General features: G+C 42.1%; 1 long non-coding RNA gene across 1 annotated transcript; it reads right to left on the bottom strand.

Moving 5' to 3' along the window:
• Positions 1-689: 689 nt before the first annotated feature.
• Positions 690-1,197, bottom strand: LOC120677683. The gene is made up of 3 exons (XR_005676398.1): positions 1,142-1,197; positions 895-1,068; positions 690-745 (listed from the first exon to the last, which is right to left on the bottom strand). It is a non-coding gene; the product is annotated as an uncharacterized LOC120677683 (long non-coding RNA).
• Positions 1,198-13,738: the final 12,541 nt, after the last annotated feature.

The following is a 13,738-nucleotide window of genomic DNA, read 5'->3' as shown; positions in this document are numbered from 1 at the left end:
ATTTCTAGCGTATGTGACTACATAGTCGTACTCTTTGCATTGCACAGTATTATTAGAACAGCATATTACACTAACATTATATATTTATATATATATATTATATGTCATGTATGGAACACTTAGGAGTTCAAAAGTACATGAGATATTACATCAACTATAATAACGTATCAGCTTCCTCGTCGTCGGATCTTCTTGGGCGACGCTTAGACGGAGATCGCCATGAAATTCGCCCTTAGGATTTATGACTTCATCGAGTAGAAATCCGCATATAGCTTCTTGAATTGCCCTGATCCGAGCGATTTCAATGAGTTCTTCTTTCATCCGCCAACGCTGTCACATTTTCGATAAAAACATGAGAATAAAAAATAATGAAATAAAATAATGAGCAGATGTGATTGTGCTCACGTACATTGAATGCATCCACTGTCATTTGCCCTTTTTCACTTGCAAAAGAGTTGATCCACTCGCATACGTAGTATCCACATAAGTTGTTTCCTTGGCCCTGTCTCCAACACTATGGACAAATGTGGGTTACGATATAGAATTTTTTTGATGTTTATTGCGAATGACATTAGTAGCGAGAGTATATTCATACCGGAAAATCAGTCACCCAATGAAGAGGCTCGATTTCACCTATGGGCAAGCCTATGTGTTTGTGGAGGTAGCGACTCCATGCAGTATTTACCACCTCGATGATATCTTGGTACTTTGATTTATCTTGCCTTAACGAGTCGTACACCAAGACCTTGTGCTCCTCAATCCGAATACAAAGCAATATCCAATGAAAGCTGTGCATATACATACGCATAACCAATTAATGTTGATTATAATAGTTATTAAATGGTATTATTAATACGAAGGGATTGAAAAAAAGTCTAACAAAGAACGACTCACTGATGGTTGTATGGCAAGAGAATGAAGGGACACATGCTATTTTTACGCAACCCCCTGTATATAACATTGACTATGTCTCCAGGATTTAGCGCTAGCGATTTCTCGTGTATAATATCGGGGTCGAAGAACCCGACGTTATGAAAGTTCTTCTTTCGGCAAATTTGAATTTTTGACCTACGGGACACAAGAAAAACGGGGATCAATCAACACTCAAGGCTAAAATAATGAAATGAGAGACAATACTTACATGCACCATACACTGACGAGTGACTTGTGAAGGGCATCTTGATGGTATAAATCGTAGAGTGATGCAAACTCGATATATACATCATCTGCCCCCCGCCAGAAATGCTCATCTTTAATCCGAGCTGGGAACATCTCTAATTTACTAGCTTTAGATTGCACGGCATACCATTTGTGTAACTCGGCCATTCTCGTTGGTAGGAATGGTAGCAACTCTGGCCATATCAAAGGTTCACCAAGTACAAACTTTTTCCTGCCGCGGGCATTCTGTAGGGCCTCCCCAAGCAATTGAGCCCTTGTTAGATCAGTTTGCAATATCATCCCAGCCATGGTCAACGGATCTCTTGATTCATCGGGACAGTCTTCATGCGACACTATCAACGGAGGGATCGATTGTTTGGACTGCTCTCCGAGCTGGGGAACGGTCTTTGCATTAATCAGGCGATTCTTGGGGTTGCTGTAGCACTTTCTGATCTGCCGATCATAATCCGACTCTCTTTCTTTCTCCTTGGTGGGATCTTTAATGAAGTGTTTCACAAAGTGTGCCTTTGCAACCGGATCTATTTCTGGCTTCTTGTTCGCAGCCTCCCTCAGTAGCTTGCGCTTCAGCAAGAAGGTTTGAAACGATTCTTCTGCCTCTTCCTCTTCTGGCCCTTCTTTTTCTTCTTTCTTTGCTGCTTATGAGATGGCTGGACCGAAGGGGACGTGTATGACTTCTGTCGCTGACTCTGATTCTGTTGTGCGGCTGGTGAATGATGCCAGAATTGGCTCGCTTTGTGCGGCTGGTGATGGCGGATCCATGCTGGGGGTCCCGTGCAGGCGGTGGAGAAGGTGGGCCAACACTAGGATTCCTATCAGCTGGCGTTGGTGATGCTGTGCCTTGAGCACCGAGCGGAATCTGTGTCTGCTTGCACCAATCTTATGTCGCGCTTTGGCCACGCGATCCATGTGTGTACGCATGTTGTAGTTCTGTTTCTTCATTCAGGACTTATAGGGATCGGGAGGTCCATGTCTTCCCAGCGTTCTTCAGTAATTCGGTCAACAAAGACTCTGGCGAATCCTTCAGGAATCGGCTGGCAATGTATTGTCCCGCCCTGTTCTTGGACTTCCGCATAACCCTCAAGCACAAACTTTAAGCTTTTTCCCATAAAGAACCCAGAAGCTCACATTGGGTCCTAACGGTGGATGTCGTCAATGGGGTCCCTCGGCCTGTCGGCACCCAAATTAGGGTGCTCCGTGGAAGCAACACTGCTACGATGCTGAGAAGAGGGGCTGATCTCCACATTGGCAGCTGGTTGGTCCGAGCGTTGCCCAACTGCTTGCCTCAAGTGACATTATCCGGTTTTCTAGGCTATGAATCTTCTCAGCCACTTACTGCCTTGCTTCTGCATCGGCTTCGGTAGGTTTCGAGATCTCCGAAAAGCCATATTTCCATGGAACTACGCCCACACCTCGGGTCCGTCCAGTGTGTTCCCGCATTCCCAAGAGCGTAAGTCAGCTCGTCATTCTCTCTGTTGGGCTGGAAGGTTCCTTCTTCGGTACGCCTCATTGCGTCCTCGAGTCTTTGGGCAGCCTCTCTTAGTACGTCGCTAGTCACAAATATTCCAGTGTCGGGGTCTAGTGTGCCTCCATGAGCATAGAAGTAATACCTTGCTCGTTTGGGGGCCAACTCAAGGTTTGTGGTACGATTCCTTTTACAATTAAATTATTTTCCATCTTTTCCCATTTCGGAATGGCAACCTTATAACCTCCGGGCCCAAGTCTATGGAAGTTTTTCTTTTTGCTAGCATTCATTTTGCCTTGAATCGAGGCTGCCATGCTGTCAGGCACTGTGCTTGTAATTCACGAATTCATTCCACCACTCTCGTTGCTTCTTCCAGACTTTATCAAAATCTGGAGTGAGGCCCTTGTTGACAAAGTTTGCCACCAATTTTTTCTTGAATGAGGCGAACTGAATTGCCATCTTCTTAAATGCCCATCCCTTTATTTGTCAGCTTTGCCTGGGGGAAAGTTGAAGTGCAAGACGACACCTCTTTCCATAACAAATCTTTCTCTGAATCTGGCACGATATCTTCAGGTCGATCAGAGACTTTATTTCTCTTCCAAAGCTTATACTTTATGGGGACGGATTCCCTAACAAGATATCCCAATTGATTTACAAATGTTGTCTTAATTTGACCAGGAGCTAGTGGCTCGCCGTTGCTTCGTTGATCTCCGTGATGGTTGTACATCCTACCATCTTCCTCTTGGAGCCACGTTTCCGTTTAGGCTTCGTCGATCCTGATGCCTGAAAGAATCGCAAATTTATCAAGCGGGTTGCTAGCAACTAGTGGACGTCGCGGCAGGTATGCGTAACCTTCATAACCCGCAAGCAAGGGTTCCAGATCGAAAATTATCATGATATTAGGTAACTTATTGACTGAAACATTCATAAGAATTTTTAGCTGGAGCACGACTCCTTACACAAGGACTGAAATCATCAACAAAGCTAGCAACATAACACAAATAGTTCGCAGCTGGGCCGCATGTGTCACAAACAATATCTTGCTCCTAACATATATATTGACAAAACATTTATCCTGATGCCTGAAAGAATCACTAAACTTTTATACCTCGGCTTCCTCGACATTTCCTTCTTCTCTCCCCACTAATATCTTGCTCCTCGTCGCCATGATAATGCAAGTTTAAAAATTGGCTGCCATCGTTCTCGTCCTCATCAAACTCTGGAGCTATGTGCCCAGAACTACCACGAATGAGCTCGTGCATTAACTCGTCTTGGTTGTCCGTAGGATCCATTTCCACTACCTGAAACAATAAAAAACAAAGAGAGTGCATGAGCCCAGTTGCTAAGGCCTTTAGATTATTTTGTATGCAATAGCAACATCCAGGATTGTGAAATACTAAATGAGATAAGCATATATACTGTGATAATGCCGCAAGATAAAGAAAAGCTCCATTGGAGTGCATGACCAAGCAGCATGGGAGAAATTGGCAGTAGATAGGTTGCATAGCATGGGTATCCTAACATTGCTATTTCTATTCCGAGAGACAAAAATGCATATGTTCTTCTTGCTAATAAATTATTCCGAGAGACAAAATGCATATGTTCTTCTGATCTGTACATCGAACTGAAGAAACATTAGGGGTGGTTCCCCTGTTTGCCTCACAACATTCTCTATCAGGTTAAAAAACTAAAGCACTGAATCCAGTTATCAGTAACTTCACATTTCTTAAATCTACAATGTGATTGAAATATAGCAGCATATTTTTTTAAAAATACTGAAAATTCATTTGGATTTAGCGACTGTTAAGTATAACAAGATCTTTCTAGAAAAAAGGAACATCATCATAAGTGGCAAAAATCTAATTATTTGAGACTGTCATATATAGTAGCAATCATGTTTCATTATGAAGGTCATAGATATACACTTATGCTAGCATAACCTGTTCCTGCTTCAAAATTATGCTCCAGAGACTTGGCACAGTACTCGTACTTAAGTACTCATACTTAACGACTACAAAACCATCTGATATTTTTACAGAAGAAACATAGAATAGAAAACCATTGTATTGGTACTATCAAATATAAGGCTTGTATGATCTAATAATCAAGGTAAGGGGTAATTCATTCAAAGATTCAGTCAGCATTCATATATGCAATTCGCAATATACTTTGCAGTTGCACAATTTGCACACTCGAGGCATTTAACTTTTGAACATCACGAAGCTATTGCTTAAAAAGTATCCAAAATGTCAAAAAAAAAACAGGACCTTAGGGGATTTCTCCTTGTGTAAGTTTTTTTTTCACGAAGGGGCATGAGATTGGACCTATTTCATTTATAAAGAAGGGAGATTACAACATGACTAGCCGGTTAAAGAGCAAGTAAACAATTACTTGTGTAAGTTATTGACATGGATCACCAGTAGGATACTTAGTCAATCAGTTCAACTTGTCCAACAGCGTGTATGAACTTTGCCAATATTGTAGGACTTCGAATTGTCGATGCAGCTAATAGCAATAGACAGGCCGCTCGTTAAGCCGAAACGTCATATAGCAGTACTATGGTAGCTAGAAAACTTTAATAGCCTAGTTTATCTCAGATGTGTTAGCCAAAATATTAACATAGGAATCCAGCTAGCGACCTCATGCAAGAAATTGCTTATATGCCTTGCCCTGAAGAAAGACATGGTGCTTTTCTAGCTTCTGATCATACTTGTGCATAATGTATTTGCCCCAGCTAGCGACCTCATGCAAGAAATTGCTTATAATGATCTTTCACAGAAAAGGAGATAGAACACATTACCCTCGGTGGAAGTAGGGGCGGCGTGGTCGGGGCCGGGGCGGCGTGGGGGCAGCCGGGCGGCCGCGATGGCGCTGATGAGTCGACGGGCGGCTCCACGGACCGGGCGAGGACGCCGAGGTGCGCGGCGGCGCGGGCCGGGCGAGGACGCCGAGGTACGCGGCGGCGCGGGCCGGGCCGGCGAGGACGAGACGACGAGGCGTGGGGGCGGCCGGCCTAGGGACGATGAGGAGGGACGGCGGGCTGGGGAGGACCTCGAGGGCGGCCACGGTCGAGCGCCGGCCGGGGACCCACACACGGCCGGGGAAGAACGCGGCGGCGCACGCGGGCGAGCGAGCCAGGGGCGGCAGAAAGAAGTCGGGGCGGCGGGCAACGTCGATCGAATTGGGCGGCGAAGGGAGTAATTTGTTGGGGGTGGCTCGGTTAGTGCCGGCTGGTATTACCAGCCGGCACTAACGTGCCCCCGTGACGTCAGATGGGACACATTAGTGCCGGCTGGTAGGTTAGTGACGTCACGGGGGCTCGGTTAGTGCCGGCTGGTATTACCAGCCGGCACTAACGTGGCTCTGTTAGTGCCGGCTGGTATTACCAGCCGGCACTAACGTGCCCCCGTGACGTCAGATGGGACACATTAGTGCCGGCTGGTAGGTCTAGCCGGCACTAACGTTCTCACATTAGTGCCAGCTAGAACTACTAGCCGGCACTAACGTGTCCCATCTGGCGGGAATTGTAAATTCGCCACGCCGGTTACCATTTACAATAAATTTTTAATATTCATAAATTTATTCATAATAGGCTTAATAATTAAAATAATAAAACAAAAATTTATATCTTAAGTTTTTTAGCTACACAATAATTATAGTAATTATATCTACAAAATAACAATAGCAATTGAAGTAAATTAACAAATATGCTACTATTATCAATTATGTGTAGCTTATAGGGTTTATATGTTAGTATACTTCTATTATTTGTAATAAATCGAAAAAATTTCAGATTGATCCATGCAAAAATATTCAAAAGTCTTTTCAGTAATAGCCAATACAATGATGTAATCAATTCGCAAATTACTTGATTATTTGTTTGTAATTTAATGTTTCAACACTCCTAGTAATGCAAAATTAGTGAAAGTAAATAATAGTTATACCATGCAAAAATATAATATTATTTGAAGATGATATTGTGTCCTAATTGGATGAATAGTATCGAGAATTGAGACAAATACGGCGCGGTGCGTTACATTACATCACTAAATGAGAAAATATAATATATAATTTATATAAAAGTACTACTCATCATCATTATCTACTGGAACATTGATAATCTTCCTTTTGATGAAAGTGCCTTGGACGTGATCACGGCGTAAGTAAGGCGTGTCCTCTTTGGATAAGAGGATGCTGGGGTCAACGTCAACTGAGAATGGAGGAAGGTCATCAATCTGGTCATAATCTTCCGAATTGTCCGAAATATTCTCGACTCCAACAACTTTTCTTTTACCTGGAAGAACTATGTGCCGTTTCGGCTCATTTCCAGCCTTGTCTGCTTGAGACGTCTTATCCGACTTTTTCTTCGGTTTGCTCGACATGTCCTTCACATAGAACACTTGTGTCACATCCTTGGCTAGAACGAATGGCTCATCTTTATATCCAATCTTTTTAAAATCGACTATGGTCATCTCATACTGGTCCTTCGTTACGCCTCCTCCAGCCACCCATTCGCAACGAAACAGAGGGACAACTATGGGTCCATATTCAAGTTCCCATATCTCCTCTATGACACCATAGTAGTTGTTTTTTTTCTCCATTACTGTTTACTATACACATACGGACACCACTGTTTTGGTTGGTGCTTTTTTTATCTTGAGCTCTCGTGTAAAATGTATACCCATTGATTTCGTACCCTTGGTATTGCTGGACGGTTATTGATGGTCCCCTGGCCAGCCATTGAAGTTCTTGATCAACTGTGTTGTTGCCCAATAATTTTCGTCTGAACCAGCCGTCAAAAATTTTTATATGTTGGCGTGTAATCCAGCAAAATTCTTCTGTGGATTTTCGGACCGTATAATATTCATGTGCTCATCAATATAGGGAGCCACCTTGGATGAATTCTGAAGAACCGTGAAGTTTGCTTGGCTGAATTCACTACAAGAGATGTTCATATTACATTTCTTTCCTAGTGTGCCTTTTCCCTTTAGTCGCCCCTCATGGTGTGACACGGGGAGCCCAATCGGATTGAGATCAGGAAGATAGTCAACGCAAAACTCAATGACCTCCTCTGTTCCATAGCCCTTAGCAATGCATCCTTCTGGGCGAGAACGTTTGCGCACGTACTTCTTCAATACGGCCATGAACCTCTCGAAAGGGAACATATTGTGTAGAAAAACAGGACCCAGGATTGTTATTTCTGTCACAATATGAACTAGAAGGTGTGTCATAATATTGAAGAAGGAAGGTGGGAAGACCATCTCGAAGCTGACAAGACATTCGACAATGTCTTTCTGCAGCTTTATTAGATTATTTGGATTAATTGCTTTTTGCGAAATTTCATTCATGAACGCACAAAGCTTTACAACTGCCAATCTCACATTTTCCGGTAGAACACCCCTCAGTATAACCGGAAGTAGTTGTGTCATCAGGACGTGGCAGTCATGTGACTTCAAGTTTTGGATTTCTTCTCTTTCACATTTATTATGCCCTGTATATTTGAGGAGTACCCAGACGGGACCTTGATACTGTTCAAGCAATCGAACATACTTTCCTTCTCCTCTTTGCTCAGATTATAGCTGGCAGGTTTTAAATAGTGGCATCCTTTGTCTCTCTTTTCGGGTTGCAAGCCTTTTCGTCCAGCTAGCTGTTGCATGTCGCGCCTTGCTTCCAATGTGTCTTTTGACTTACCATACACTCCCAGGAATCCTAGTAGGTTTACGCAAAGATTCTTCGACAGATGCATCACATCAATTGCGTTGCGAACCTGTAAGACTTGCCAATAAGGTAGGTTCCACAATATAGACTTCTTCTTCCACATTGGAACATGTCCCTGGTCATCCTTGGGAACAGGTTGCCTACCGGGACCCTTTCCAAATACTACCTTCACATCCTTGATCATCGAGAACACACGCTTTCCATTACGAAATAGAGGCTTAGGACGAGTTTCGGGCTCTCCTTTGAAATGCTTCCCTTCGGTTCTTAGGGGGTGATCGGTTGGAAGAAATCGACGATGGCCCATGTATACGCACTTCTTACAGTGTTTCAAATAAATGCTATCGGTCTCATCATAACAGTGGGTGCAGGCCATGTATCCCATGTTCGACTGTCCCGAAAGTTTTGCAAGTGCAGGCCAATCATTGATGCATACAAAAAGCAAAGCTCGGAGGTTGAAGGACTCCTGTTTATACTCATCCCACACACGTACACCTTCTTCTTTCCAGAGTAGTAATAGATCATCCATCAAGGGTTGTAGGAACACATCAATGTCGTTGCCAGGTTCTTTTGGCCCTTCTATAAGCACCGGCATCATGATGAACTTACGCTTCAGGCACAACCAAGGAGGAAGGTTGAACATACATAGGGTCACAGGCCATGTACTATGAGCGCTGCCAAACTCACCGTACGGATTCATTCCATCAGTACTTAGAGCAAATCTTATATTTCTTGGGTCGTTGTCAAATTGAGGATACTCTCGGTTAAGATTTCTCCACTGGGACCCATCTGCTGGGTGTCTGATCATGTGATCCTCCTTACGGTCTTCTTTGTGCCACCGCATCAACTTAGCGTTATCCTTGTTTTTGAAAAGCGCTTCAGACGTGGTATTATAGGGAAGTACCACACCAACTTTGCGGGAACTCTCTTCTTTACCGGCTGCCCATCAACATCACCTGGATCATCTCGCCTAATCTTATACAGCAATGCGTTGCAAACAGGACAAGCTTCCAAGTTCTCGTATTCACCGCGATACAGGATGCAGTCGTTAGGACATGCGTGAATCTTCTGCACGTCCAATCCAAGAGGGCAAACCATCTTTTTAGCTTCGTATGTTGTTGACGGCAGTTCATTACTCTCAGGAAGTATGTTCTTTACAATCTTTAATAGCTCACCAAATCCCTTATCGGTTACACCATCAGTTGCCTTCCATTTCAGCATCTCCAGCGTGGTACCCAACTTCTTTTGCTCCGGTTTGCAATTAGGGAACAACGGCCTTTTGTGATCCTCCAACATCTTCTCGAACTTTAATGCCTCCTTCACAGTCTCACTGTCTTTCTGTGCATCAAGTAACGCCTGACCTAGCTCGTCAGGTGGCTCCTCTTGTGCAACATTTGCTTCACCCTCGTCCATTGGTTCATCTTGAAAGCCACCTGCTTCATGAACCCATGCCCAATCTGGAAGATTGTTATCACCATCGTCATCTTCTTCATTATCTTCCATCATAACTCCAACTTCGCCGTGCTTAGTCCAAAGACTATAGTTACTCATGAAACCATTCAAGGCCAGGTGATTCCATAGAGTATCTCTTTTTCGGAATTCCTTTTTATTTTCGCAAACACTGCATGGACAACACATTAAACCCTTTGGCGACCTATTTGCCATTGGCCGCTTTGAGAAAAGAATCTAAACCCTGAATCCACGCCGAGGTGCTCCGGCTTCCGTGCATCCATTGCCGGTCCATCTGTACAAATTAAAAAAAATCATGCTCATTATCCCTAAAAACAGGTTACTATGAAGTAATTAAAAAAAATGTAAATGTGTCATAGACCACCTATCTAGTAAATTTAAACTAAATAACAAAATAACTTGGCACAATAACATATAGACATGTCACCATGAAATAATTCAAAAAAACTCATTCTAAATGTGTGATAGTCAAACTATATAGTAATCATTCTCTAAAAAGCAACAAATCAATTCTACCTTGCTCAAATTAATGAACAAATTAATAAATCATGCTCATTTTTCCTCATCCTTAAAATCCTTAAAATTTTGCATAATAACATATACACATGTCCCCCGTGAAATAATTCAAAAAAAATTACTCTAAATGTGTCATAGTCAAACTATCTAGAAAACCTTCTCTAAAAAGTAACAAATCGATTCTATTTTACTCAAATTAATGAATAAATTGGAAAATTATGCTCATTTTTCCTCAACCTTAATATCACTATTTTCTTTATCTAGAAAGCATGAAACAAAGAATAAATACCGTGAAAGAAGAGTGGAAGAAGCTACTAACCTTTGGTGCACTTGGATGGGTGAAATCCTCACAAATTTGGGGGAAAATGGGCAGCACCTCCCCTCTAACACGCCATGAGAGAGAGGAGGAGCTCGGCCAAATGAAATGGTCGGGCTGGGGAAGAAGGAGTGCCTGGCTTATACGGGGCAAGTTAGTGCCGGCTAGTGGATTTAGCCGGCACTAAGTGTGGACGTTTAGTGCCGGCTAGATTTACCAGCCGGCACTAACATGCAATTGACCAAGTTAGTGCCGGCTAGAATCACCAGCCGGCACTAACGTGTCTTTTGACCGTTGTGGCAGACGGGCTGACCGTTGGGGGATGGCACGTTAGTGCCGGCTGGAGTTTCTAGCCGGCACTAACGTACCCGCTTTGTACGGTTCATGCACGTTAGTGCCGGCTCCGTTTTGACCGGCACTAACGTGCTGGTACCAATGTGCGTTTCTCCAACAGTGTGTAGAGGAACAGCTTGCTGATAATTAGACCTGGGCATGGGTCACCCGACCCGAACAACCCGACCCAACCCGCCTGAAAAAAAACCCGACCCGACCCGACCCGACCTACATGGCGGGGTGGGCGCGGGCCGTATTTTTTTGACCCGCAACAATCAACGGGCCGGGCACGGGCCGTGATTTTTGACCCAAAACCCGACCCAACCCGAAAAAACCCGACCCAAAGGCCAAAAAACCCGACCCAACCCCGAAAAAAAAAACCCGACCCGACACGCCCGCGCAGGGTGCACGGGCCAACCCGACCCGACCCGGTGATAGGTACGGGTCGGGCGCGGGCCGTCCTATGCGACCCGTGACCCGGCCTTGACCCGACCCGACGTTTTGCCCAGGTCTACTGATAATACCCAACATTCTTAGCCCGTGTTTAGATGCAAAAACCAAAATTCCAAAAAAATTTCCGGCACCTGCATGGAGACTTAAATCTAGACAAAATAAAAACACATTGCGACTGCTGTCTGTAAATAGCGAGACGAATCTAATGAACCTAATTAGGCTGTAATTAGATGCTAAATTGCTACAGTAATGCTACAGTAAATAACCTCTAATGACGGATTAATTAGGCTCATTAGATTCGTCTCGCGATTTACAGACGAATTCTGTAATTATTTTTGTAATTAGTCTATATTTAGTACTTCAAATGTAGAAAGATGTCTTTTCAAAATTTTTACATCGCGCAACTAAACGGGGCCTTACTTGCAAAACAGGGGACCTTCTAGGCTTCTACATTGATTCAGCCGCCATGGACCCTAGCTAGAATATAATCTAGCTAGGTCATACATGGCCTGTATTGATCATTATTGTCATCTAGAAAGAATATATATACGACACTGCTGCGCACATGTCAATCTCTATCTGGTGGGTTCAGTGTAGATGAAAAACAAAAAAGTCATAGAGGATAACATCGACATATATTCTATGAATCTCTGCCTGGTAGGGTCGACTCGATTCCATTGTAATTAAGAATCGACTTCGATACTAGTAAAGGCTGAATGCTAGTTCAAAATGCAAAGGTTAATTTGCGTATTTGAAAAAAAAAAGATCAAACTTACTGTGTGCCTTCACCTAAACCTTTGCCTCAAATTTACAAGCATATACCAAGATCAAAAACAAGAAGAAATCGAACAGTACATCTGATTCCAAACAGAAGTAGTCGTTTGGGACGACGACATAGCCTCCAATATGGTACTTTGACTTCAGTTTTTACAAAAAAAAATAATACTATTTTAAATGATGAAAATATTATAAGTCTTGGAAATATCTATTATCTTATTATTTGGCCAACAAACGGAGCCTCCACATTCGCTCTCAAGACTTAGAAATTCCCACGTTAATCGAAAAAAATAGAAAAATAAAAATCACCCACCACTGCCATTATAATAAAAATTAGCCTAAAATATCCTTGTACCTAATTAAAAATCATCCACCAATGCCATTATGAAAAATTAAATATAAAATATCATTTACCTATGTATCAATTACAAACATATACTATTATAAAAACTAAAGCTAACAACAATCAATAAAAATAAAATAAAAATAAGAATAATTATATGCATAATATTATTAAAGCTCAACAAATTAAATTGTTATTATAGGTAGATCATATTTGAATTGTTTTAACCAACAATAAGACATAATTTATGATAATGAATAGGGTGATATATGATAAAATATAGTATGATATTTAAGTAAGGATACAAAGACATACAAATCTTTGAATTTTCAATACTAGCCGCGCAAATTCACGGGCTATACGCCTAGTACCTTGGAAAAGAAAATAATAGTTCATCTTTTATATGTATGAACAATATATTTATTCAGAGAAACTGGCCATACCTTGCAAGGCTGCCAATATATGTATGACTTCTCCAAATAAATGTTGTGTATACATTCTACTGCAATGCAAAATATTTTTTTTGAAAATCCAATTGTTATCCTGTATGTTTGGAATTGATTGGTCCAATGAAAATAAATCCATAACAAAGAAATCACTTAATGAATCATGATTCTAGAACATACTGTAAAATGACTATATATAGCTAATCATAGCACAATCTATAACTCAGCTTTTCTCATCGACATCATATTCTCAACAAATCTAATAAAATGACCCTCATGAACTAGCATTTTCTGCAATTGTCTGTAACAAACAAAAGCTCTTTATTTCGAAGTTGCAGAAACAACCTAGAATCAGTGTTAGCCTAAACGGTAAAATGCTAAACAGTCAGTTGCCTACCATTTAGCTCTTTATTCGGACTAAACAGCCATTTAAACAAGTTAAACAAGGTAAATATATAATTAAATGTACATAGCTAGCCATTGTGCAGCGTTTACATGGCGTGTAAATAGGCTAAACGGCCATATAGACGAACAGTGCCTAGAATATACATGATCCTTGGGCTCAAATAGAAATCTCAAATCTGAGTTAGGGTATGTACTATGACGAGGATGTTGTTTCTCATAGACTATTTCTCATATATCGTTGTTTAAATTCATTTACAGTGTTATTAGTTCAAATTATTCAGGCTGGATGCTTTTCCTTCTTGCAGGAACTATAGCACATTGTA

Source organism: Panicum virgatum, chromosome 6N (genome assembly GCF_016808335.1).
Source record: "Panicum virgatum strain AP13 chromosome 6N, P.virgatum_v5, whole genome shotgun sequence".
Taxonomy (NCBI): Eukaryota; Viridiplantae; Streptophyta; class Magnoliopsida; order Poales; family Poaceae; genus Panicum; species Panicum virgatum.
The sequence above is the reverse complement of the archived record's forward strand: the minus strand, read 5'-3'. Positions and strand labels throughout refer to the sequence as shown.